General features: G+C 33.8%; 1 long non-coding RNA gene across 2 annotated transcripts; it reads right to left on the bottom strand.

Moving 5' to 3' along the window:
* Positions 1-7,072: 7,072 nt before the first annotated feature.
* On the bottom strand, positions 7,073-9,855 carry LOC147404955 (uncharacterized). Of its 2 annotated transcripts, XR_015178014.1 has the most exons (3): positions 8,916-9,840; positions 8,204-8,313; positions 7,073-7,582 (listed from the first exon to the last, which is right to left on the bottom strand). It is a non-coding gene; the product is annotated as an uncharacterized LOC147404955 (long non-coding RNA). The 2 variants fall into 2 exon arrangements; XR_015178013.1 differs by lacking the exon at positions 7,073-7,582 and having other exon boundaries at positions 7,989-8,313; positions 8,916-9,855.
* Between the last annotated feature and the right edge of the window lie 1,317 nt (positions 9,856-11,172).

Here is an 11,172-nt window from a genome sequence, read left to right as displayed (position 1 = left end):
AAACTTTCGAGGCAACAAATTGATTTGGGGCATTTTGAGTGCTATGGAGGGAGACATTTAACTTGATGCATCCTCTTGTTCCCATCATGAAGATAATGGATCAAGGATCCAATCTCAACATAATGAGGTGGTTAGATTAAGTTTTAGATCTAAACTTCTACCCTTATAGCTTAATTAAAGAGGAAGAAAAACAAGAAAACATTGTAAGAAAATTAATAAAATAAAAACTTGAAGAACAAGAAATAAAAAAAAATATGCAAGAAAATCATAAAATTTTATAAGAAATTGAAAATAAAAAATGAAGGTTTACAAATTTGAAGCTTCATCAATGAGAGTTTTCTCTCATGGTGAGAGAGAGCTCTTTCTCTTTCTAGTTAATCTTCTTCATCCTAAAGTTTTCTTCTCTCTTTTCTCTTTTTAGGAATAAAGCTCTCTAGAAACTAAAAGTTCTCTCTCTCTCTGTCTCTGATAAGAACCAAAAAACCTATTCAACTCTTACAAGACTCTCCTATTTATAGAATTATAGGGGAGTTATATTACAGAAAAATATAAGAAAATACAAAATTGCTTTCTAAATGTGGTTCTATCAAGATAGTGAATGCCATTCGATATCTCTGTCAGCACATTTTTTTTATCTTCCTTTTCTTCTGATTCTTTACTATTAATCCTCTATTCTTCAATTGCCTTGCACTGATCTTGCTTGTATTCCACTTCTTGGCCAAATTTATTTCTATTTCATATACCAAGTAGGGTGAGACCATGCTACCATACAACAACAATATATAATAGTTTTCTTACAAATTAATAATGATGCCCTTAACTTGATAGTTTCTTTGAAAACAGGTTTGGCCCGGCCCGAAAAAACCCGAACGTAGGTGGAAGTGGACGGGTTTGGATTAAGGTTTTATTTCTCAAGTCAGGCTCGGTCCGATATTTATATTGGTTGGGCTAGGGCCTAGTTTTTTGGACTTTAAGAAGCTCAGTCTAACCCGGTCCATTGACAGCCCTATAGTTGTGGCAATGACCAATGTAATCTCCAGTAGGTGGCCTGAGAGGTGTGCAAGAAACGCCTGTTTCACGTTTTAAAGAAGCAAAAACAAAATATTGGTTTTATTTTGCCACACGGAACAGTTTCTGTTCTGTGTTGGGAAGGAGGTGGTTTGACTCAAACCACATCTCTTTTGTCTTATTATAAATATTCCTTTTTGCTCCACGTTAGGCCTCGTTCGATCTTTCGATGGACCACAAATTTGAATCGTGGGTGGGCCAATTAATGTGAGCCCAGGCCCATTTATACTCCGATTTTAGCCCAGGGCCAGTGAAATTGAAGATCTCAACGATACGCGCATCATGGTCTAAGCCAATTTTATCTTACCTCCTTCAGTTTACTGGAAATTACAAAATTGTCCTTTTGAAAAAATGAATGGTGCACGAGCCCCCCCATAACACCGTGAAATTTTCTTGAGACACTTGATGCAGTTAAATTAACTTGGGGGACTTAGATTTGTGTTTTAGAGTAATTACGTCAAACATTTTGAAATTCCATTGGTCTCTCAAAACATTTTTTAAGTTGAAAAAAAAAATTTTGATTTCACCAAACTTTTCAAATTATTTTTTATGTGCACTTGTATCGAATTGTGGCTTCGTGGTACTACGGTTCTAAGCTCATCAATCGTCTGAGCGATGGAAGGCAATGTTGCTGCATTTGTTGGAAGTCCTCAGATGGTTGGCGAGTCGAATGCCATGTAGTCGTCTTAGTTGCGATAAGATACAACGTACACTCGCAATCGAACAAAGTACAAAAATTTGGAAAGTGGAACCCCAGTCAAAGAAAATCAAGTTGTCGGAAATAAGCAAAGATCATCAATTATGTACATACACGAGGATGAAAGGCAGTGTTGGTGCTTGAAATATAAGCCTTCGTGTACTACATAATCTAATCGAGGTGATCATACTTGATCAATCTTAGTAACATCTCAAATCCATCAAAATTCCCGATTTAATCCAAATTTAGGACCAAGTCGCAATATCCAACCCAATTCATGGAAAATGCAGGAACTACGAAAGTCGGTGAATCGAGGTGCCTAACACCTTCCTCGACTCTCAACCAAGCCTCTTACCTAATTTATCTAAACGTAGACTAAACCAAAGTCAATTTCTGTCACTACTACACCAAGGGAATAGGAGAAGCTTATGTTTTAATCTTTAACGTCGGCTTTCAAGTAAAATGACATTATCAAGGTTTAATTTTCTCGAAAAAGTTGCGCGAAAATTTTATAAAGGTATATAACGTCGATTTTTTATAAAATCGGCATTGTAAACTTTACTTAAAAACTTATAACGACGGTTTTATGTAAAACTGACATCACAAAACTCGATCTTTTCATGATTTTTCGTGGGAACACTAGAAACTTTTATAACGACAATTTTTACTCAAACCGGCGTTATAAAAACATTAATTATTAATAATAGCTAGCTTAGGGGTACTAGCATTGTTTTCTGTCTCATGATGAGCAAATTATTTGTTATCCATGCTTTGACTCTAACCCTACTTAAGTATGAAGAAAAGAAAAAACTTTATACTCCTATTGTCATGGAAGGGTTTAGGAAATTGTTGAAAATTTCAATTTGATAAGTTGAAAAAGGAAAGCAACAATGGCAACAAAAACAATCACCATGTGCTATAGCTGTTGCATGAAGTTTAATTTCAAGTCACAGATCAAGGAAGAAATTAAGTGTTTGAGGAAACCCGCAAATTGTTAAGCAATCACTGTGAGTGATGGCAGTAGATCGAAGCAATCACCGTAAGCAAATTTATGAATTACTTAATATCACCAGTAAGAGAAAAAAAGAAAATATATAATATGGTTTATAACGTCGGTTTTATAACAAACCGACATTTTAAACTCTATATTTCACGATGGCAGTTTCGTTATTTTTTATTACAATTATAATACCAATTTTACAGAAAACTTACGTTATAAAGTAGTGGCATTTTCATAATATTGTATATTTAGTTATAACATTGGTTTTCAGAAAAATCAACGTTATATAGTTGATGGCATTTTTGTAATATTGTATTTTAATTATAAAATTTAATTTTTAAATATAACATTGGTCTTAAGAAAAATCGACGTTGTATAGTTGATGGCATTTTGGTAATAATTTTTTTTTTAAAATAGAATGCCAGTATTTAGTGAAACTAGCGTTACAAAATTGATGGAATTTTTGTAATATTTTATTTTTAAATATAACATTGGTATTTAGTGAAACCGGCGTTATATTAATTTTTTTCTTACATTATAACATCGGTTTTCAATAAAACCGACGTTATATAAATTAATGGCATTTTTCGTAATTATGACATTTAATTATAACAGCAGCTTTACTTAAAATCGACATTATACATTTTTTTTTAAAATTAGGTTTTCTCCCTCATTCTTTTTTTTTTAATTTATCAATAAGCTAAGGTTATGAAGGGCCCCACCCTATTAAAAAATGCTAAAGTCAAAAAAAAAAAAAAAACATTCAAATCCTCCAAGAGGATATTATACAGATCCACAGGAACATTCAAAGAATCTATAAAACTTAAAATAACCACCCACGGAGACTCTACACTTGCTGCCATAGAAGTAACGACCTCCAAAGATCAACTCTATCTAAACAAAAATTTGCTGTATAAATATAGGTAATCACGAAAATAGAATTTTCATTTAATCTATTCACCAAACAACGAATAAATTGTGCCATTTCTAAAATTTTATCCACTCTGAATTTCGTCGGATTCCAACCAACCAAATTCTCCTTGAAGCATCCAGCGCTTAATTATCTAAGAAACTCCATCTCTTCTGAATACGTCTACGAAAACCTACTGTCATGACAGCTTCTATTTTAGTCTCACTCAGAACAAAAAAATCAAAATTTTCTGAACAAATAAGGTCCCTGACAAATCGCATTTTGCTAACATGGTTCAAGCCTCTAATGTTCCAACACCCAAAATTCATCGTCATTTACCATACTCCATGCCTTCTGAGGTGGGCACAACCTTCGAACATGTGAGGATCTCCGAAATCTGCTTTGATTTTGATTTCTTCTTCGCTGTTTTCAGTTTTCCATTCGAGCCTTTTTTTTTTCTTTTTTTTCTGCCATTAATTTGTTTTCTTTGCAACCATTGCTAGTGTGTTAACCTTGCTAGAATCAGTCCTATAATCCTTCAAGTCTAAATTAGAATTTCCATCAGTACTTTCAACTAAAGCTGAGAATGGGTTCTGATCTCCTTGGACCCACAAACTGAACCTTCCATATCTGTTGGATTGGCATGAGCTGTATCTTCCATAATCTTTGGAAGATTTGCAAATTCCAAATTATATGTTACTGTTGTACTTACCTCTAGACTACTCTTGGTACGTCTGGACTTTCCTCCACTGGAACCTCCATAATATTCTTACCCTTATCCAATATAGGAACTTCCAATATTGGTTGCTGACTTACACATTCTGGACTCCCACAAACGACAATAGAGATATCTGCTTCAAAACTTCCCTTCTTGGCCAAAACTTCCAAATCAATTACATTATCGTCTCCCTCGCCATTACCTTTGCTAACTGTAACAATGGTGTGTTCCTTGTACACCATCGCTTCACATGCCTTAGTTGGGCGAGGAGCTGTTATTCTCAAATCCTGGGTCTGCTTAGACTTTAAAAGACGATATTTATGCTGATTGGATTTCGGACATTGCTCCTTAGATTGTTAAAAAGTCATGCATTCACCACAACATTTCAGATTCCACTCAAACTAGATCACCTGCATTAACTCAGGACCAGACTACCTTGTAATCCTAATTGAATCCGAAAAACAATAGTTTAACTCAATCTCGACACATATCCTAGCATAGGATAATCTAGTTCTTGTTGTTGTAGGTTCATCCATATGCAAAGGATTGCCAAAAGTGTTTCTAATAGACCCCAAATAGTCAGGACCCCAGAACTGAAGTGGAAGTTTTGGCAATTGGATCCAAATGGGGATCGAATTGAGCATTTCCCTAGTCATAGACAACCCAAGTTGCCACCTTCTTAGGATCAAAGGGTATCATCCTATAGTCCAAATAGCTGAGTTCAAGATGGTTTCGTAGTCTTCCAAGAGACTAAACTTAAACAGAAAGAATCTACTGCCTATGGAGATGATCTCTACCGATCCTTTAATCCTCAAAAGTTTGTTTATCGCAGCCTTCAAGCCGAGGAAATACGATCTCTTCCCCAACACGTAACTGACAAGAGTCTTTTCCCTTCGATCAACTTCTTTCTGAACTTCCACTTTGGGATAGAGATAACCTTCTTCCCCTTCAAGTCTAGTTTTGGCATAAGGAATCTGTCCATAGTGTTTTCTCATCCTTTAAAAAGGTTTCTCTAAGACAATTCCCTGGACAATTCACCCATTCTAAGAGAAAAATGAGTTTTATTCACAAAAATTTACAGATTATTCTATTCTCAATCCAAAGATTGAATTGAACTCCCTCTAGGATTTCTTTTGATAAATCTTTAATCTTAGATAGGTGAAAAAGAAAAATCACCAGACCTTTTTCGACATTACCCAACTTGCCTATTCTAAGATGTTCAGAAAAGTTTTAATATTTAGCATTTTCCCTTATACATGTTAGTGTTGCCTTAATAAGATTTTTTTCTCTCTTACTTTCACGTTTTTGATCTATTGCTCTAAAACTCTTCGTTCTCTCTCAAGCACTACCCTCTCCATCTCTCAAGCTTGATTTACATACTTTCTTAAGCTCTCAACTTTCATCTCTCTCAATCTCTGAAGCTCTACTGAACTTGAACGACTCATATATCAATATCTTTGTAGCCTTTTGCATCTCGCTTGATCGGTGAAATAGGTAAGACATTTACAATTTGACCAGTGAAATTTTCTTAGTTTATTGTTCATTATTAACGTGACCTCATTGAATTTGTTTTAGGTCTAAGTCATATATAAAGGAAAACAAGTTCGCGATATTGTTCTCCATCTCTCAAACCCTAGATTTTTAAGGTATTGCTCTATAAGCTTTGCTTGTGACTTTGCTTTAGTTTTATTTTACAATGATGTGTTAAAAGTTATTGTTAATATGTAATCGAAGATGAGGTTATTTTCTTCACTTTATTAGTCTCTTGTGAACAACTCAAGCCACAGAGTATGTAACCAATCGGAAACTTAGAGAAAAAATATATTTGTATTTGTAATTTATTATTAATATGTCAATAGCTTTAGTCAGTCATTTGTACATTATTGTTCTCATTTTTTTCATCCTTTTTTTTCCTTTGTATATTTTACCTTTTTTGGGAAAAAAAGGGCGGTGATTTTACACACTAAACATTTTTGATCTATAGCGGCGGATTTTTCCGCTGCTACAAGGTAATTTTTCCGCCGGTAAAAGCTATTGCGGCGATGAGCAGCGGAACCAAAGATCCGTCGTTGTTTCCTCCGTCGCTAACTATAGCAGCGGATAATGTATTCCGCTGTTGCAAGTAGTACCTTTAGCGGCGGATATTAATATCCGCTGCAATAGGTCGAATTTTTAACAAATAGAATATAATACATATAGCGGCGGAAATTAAGATCCGCTGCAATAGGTCAATTTTTTTAATAAATAGAATGTTATACATATAGCGGCGGATATTAAGATCCGCTGCAATAGGTCAATTTTTTTTAAAAAAATATAACACATATAGCGGCGGATATTAAAATCCGCTACTATACGCTTTTTTTTTTTTTTTTAAATTATTATATATCCTTCAAAAATAATATATAAAGACGGAATTTGTATCCACTGCTGTAATTTTTTTTCATATATATATATATATATACACACATTTAACCTGTGTCCTCCAACCTATACAGATTGAAAACTTTAAAATAAATAATATAAAAGAGCTGCTATTGCCACACTAACTTTGGATGCAATTTGTTATTTTTATCAACACCCACATTCAATTCAAACTAAAAATCACAAAGAATAATTCTGAAAATAGACAGATATACAATCCATTAAAGGTAATCTTCTTACTTCATCTGGACCTTATTAACTCAAATTAGACTTTTTTCATAAATCAATAACTTGCACCTCTTCTCCACATAATCACGTGGTCACTAATATTTGAAAAGCAAACAATTGAATTTAATTGAGAAAGGACCAAGTTTACACCAGATTTCGATTTTCTAAACATTGGGTACAAGTACCCATTAATTTTACAATACAGGTAAAATTATGATGATGATGATAATGATAAAAGTGGTCTAAATGGTCAAACTGATCTTTCCAGTATGAAAAATTCTCACTTACAGTTGTATTTAGAATCATGCCTACTAACATTGTCATTCTCATCTACTAAAATACATCTGCACATCATCAGAGTATAAAATGTTAACAATCCCATACAATCCAGCAATGATGATAAAAGAAGCAAAATATGAACAACTTGAATTACGTTCTCGCCAAGTAACAATAATATGAACGCACCTTAGCTTGTGTACGTGTAGTCTTGTTCGAGTGTCAATCAATATGTTTATGTAAATGGAGAATATCTGTAACTATCTTCACCACATACAAAATAAAAGAATTGAAACAAGAGACGATCTTGTAAACATTACAACAATCAAGTATTAAAGAAATGAACATTTCTACCAAACAAAAAGTAAATCAATGAACATTACTGAAGAAAAATGTTCAAGGGTTTAAGAGAGAATAATGCTGTGTTCAGGAACTCTCTAGCATGAGAAACAACTATAAATGTCTTGGGCCATTTCACAAGGTATGATTCCAGCCATAAAACAACATGGAGAATATTAAGCATAGAGTAATTACAGTGCAGAAATTGTGGCATCTGTTAAGAATACATGTGTCAGGTATGGAAATGGTTCAAAGAGACAGACGCTTATACACCATATCTTAGTGGACTGGGTCACAGAAATATAAGTAACATTTTGTTAAAACTTTAACAATACAACTGATTCTTTTTCTTCTTGGAGTTCTCTTGTCAAGAGCATTAAACATAAGTTTGGAAAGAGGCTGCTCAAAATTAGGCTACAAGTAAAGGGTAATTAGCCGATTGATGGGATTTGGAAACATTTACATGCTTTTAAAACAAGATGTACCAATCTTTGCTTTAAACTATGAAAGAAAATGGTATAACCGGCGTTGTTGACCAGGATTTACCTGTGCTGCCTCGATCTCTAGTTCTTGAATCTTAATGCTAAAGGATAAGGGGGTTCAGCATGCATACAAAGAATAAATCCGACTTGTCGGAGAAAGCCTTGTGAGACTGCCTGCAAGTTAAACCAATTTAGAGCTTGAAAAAGCTTCAAAATGTGAACTCATCGGGACTAGATGTTTTCATTACACTTATATTTTACTTGATCCATATATACTTTTGAGAACAGAAAATGGGATGTGAATTAAATCCTAGCATTTATTCTATATGACACATCTAGAAATGCTCAGAAATGTAATGTTCGAGAGCTTGCAATATCACAACAAAGATGACTTTAGGTAAGAGGACCATTGAGGAATGTGCATCACATGCCCACTTTTTCACAGCCATCAAACAGAATGATTTTGGAGCATAGTTGAGCTGGTCTGATCACATTGATTGTTCAACTATAAAATCTCTTAGATACCCATTGAATGATTCTAGTAATGGTTTTATGGATGGTAATTATTAATTAATACTACGCATTTATCCAATATATTGTTTCAGAGATCATAACTCAAGAAGACAGGGACCTTGGTTCAGGATTAAGGAAATAACACAAAATGGTTTTGAGTCCAACACTACTATAAAAGGCGTCACATCTACAATCAAACTTTAAAAAAAAATTAAACAAGTTTAGTTGTACAAGGAACTGTAGATACTAAGAAAATTTAGTACCTGAATGCTAGTAATTCCACAAATTCTATGTCAATCTATGACATTAGAAAACCGAAATCTTGTTAACAACATCTACACCAGCTTATGAAGACATAAAAACATGCACAATTTCAAATTCACTTGACATTTCGATATGCATTGTATCAACTCAATCATTTAGAAATATAGAAAAAGCCTTGTCAAACTCCTTACAATTTAAAACACTTAACTGTCTCATTCCCCTGCCCATACACTCTTCATTTTCCACCAAGACAACTAATTAAACCACAGAATGCAGAATAAGCAGTACAGTAACATTAAATGCATTATACCATTAACTTTCACAACAACATTCTATGAAGAAGCCTCGAGACTTCAACTCCCTAATAACCAGAATGTTACTTCAACATTCTAGTACAGTAACATAGCAGAATAGGCTGCTATGTTTAAGCGTTCATGTAAGGGTGGTGTAGTCATTTCACTTGGGTTGTTATCTCTCTGTTTTGCCTATAAATAGGCCATTGAATGTAGTTGTGTTTTTAGTTAAATGAAATAGATTCAAGAGAGAGAATTTTCTCTTCCAACTTAACTTCTCTTGAAGTTTTCACACAAATTAGTCTAAATTTCCAGATCTGATTGCATCAAGGAGGGTCAGTTTGGTTTAATTCAAAGAGATCTAGGAAAGTTCAGATAAAAGAAATTGGGGATTTTACAATTTTACTCTAGATGTTGAAAGCAAAATAAAAGAATGTTTAATATGATTTTGGAAGAAACTTATAAGAAAATAGATTTTGGAAGAAGAAGAATCAAGTTGAAGACGATGGATTTTAGAAAGAAAGAAAAAAAAAAAGTGAAGGTCTGAAAATAAGAATCATAAATCTTGAACAACAAGGAGACAAAAATATCGGCGATTTTCCGACAATGTTCAGCTCTACCATTTAAAGGCAGTTAAAGGGAGTAAACTAACATAATAATCTAAATAATATTGACATCTTACCTCCTTGAACAGTATAATGTTTGGATGCCTCAAAGACCTATGATTGATGATTTCCCTCTGGACATTCTCATCAATCTGAATTCAGAAAACACAATTAACATTCATAACAATGCCACAACCGCAAATATGTTGTGCGAATCGCATAGAAAATTCAGATAAAAACTCAAAGAAAAATAATTTCAAATTAAAATCTGTATCAGTGTCATTCCACTAACAGCAACATGTTGAAAACAAAAATAGTTATGTCAAAATCAGCATAAGAGACCACATAATGTAATGTAAAACCCAAAATGACAATCACAAGAATGGTATAATGCATACCGATATATATATATATATATATAAGGGATTACTGATCTCAACGAAAATGGCATACTGATATATTTTATAATATATATATATATATCTATATATATATCTATATAATATATATATATAATATAAAGGGACATTTCCTTGAATCACATTTGATGCACTACATCAGATGTACAGTTGATATGGGAGGAAAACAACATAGGTTTCTTAGGGATCAGTATATATCTCCTAGAAATCGATTTCATTTTTGGAAACCTTAATTAACATTCTCCCACCTCAGTCATTCGTTTGATGGAGAGCCTCAACCTTGTTTGAAGCTAGTGTGTTCTTATATTAAATCAAAAGTGTGGAAATATGTTCCTTTCATTGAATTGTGTGTTATTATAAAAGTTAGTGTGGCAATTTAAAAGAGTAATGATTTTCCGACTCCCCACTCAAAATTCTCTCCTGATATGGCATGTGTTAGAACCAGGAGCAGATTTACAGTGGAAGGTGTGGGAGGCACTTGCTCCTCAAGAATTTTCAAAAAACCCAATGCTATAATCCTCATAAATATTTTTTTCACTCTTAGTTGCCTCCACAAAAAAATTTCTACTCTTAGTTGCCTCCACATGGGCAAAATCCTGACTCCTTCCCTAGCTAGAACCATAGGTCTTTTGTCCTCAGGATACATAACTGCAAATATTTATGGGGTGTATCCCAAGGCATATATCTATGGTTCTAGCACATGCCACGTGAGGAGAGTATTTTTAGTATGCCAAGTGGAAAATGAAGAGTGTATGGGCAGGGGAATGAGACAGGTTTGTGGCTTCGGGGCAATTTGATACTGAAGTGAATTAAGGGATAGAAACTGTTTGAAGTCTTCTCCCATGAAGTCAGAACATTTTTTGCTCTCTTAAAAGAAACTGTTGATGATCTCACTTTGTGTGGTGTAGAGAACTTAAAAATCGGCAAAGCTAATTCTGT

Source organism: Akebia trifoliata, chromosome 4, assembly GCF_017979445.1.
Source record: "Akebia trifoliata isolate Shusen 1 chromosome 4, ASM1797944v1, whole genome shotgun sequence".
NCBI lineage: Eukaryota > Viridiplantae > Streptophyta > Magnoliopsida > Ranunculales > Lardizabalaceae > Akebia > Akebia trifoliata.
This window is presented reverse-complemented; position numbering and strand designations above follow the sequence as displayed.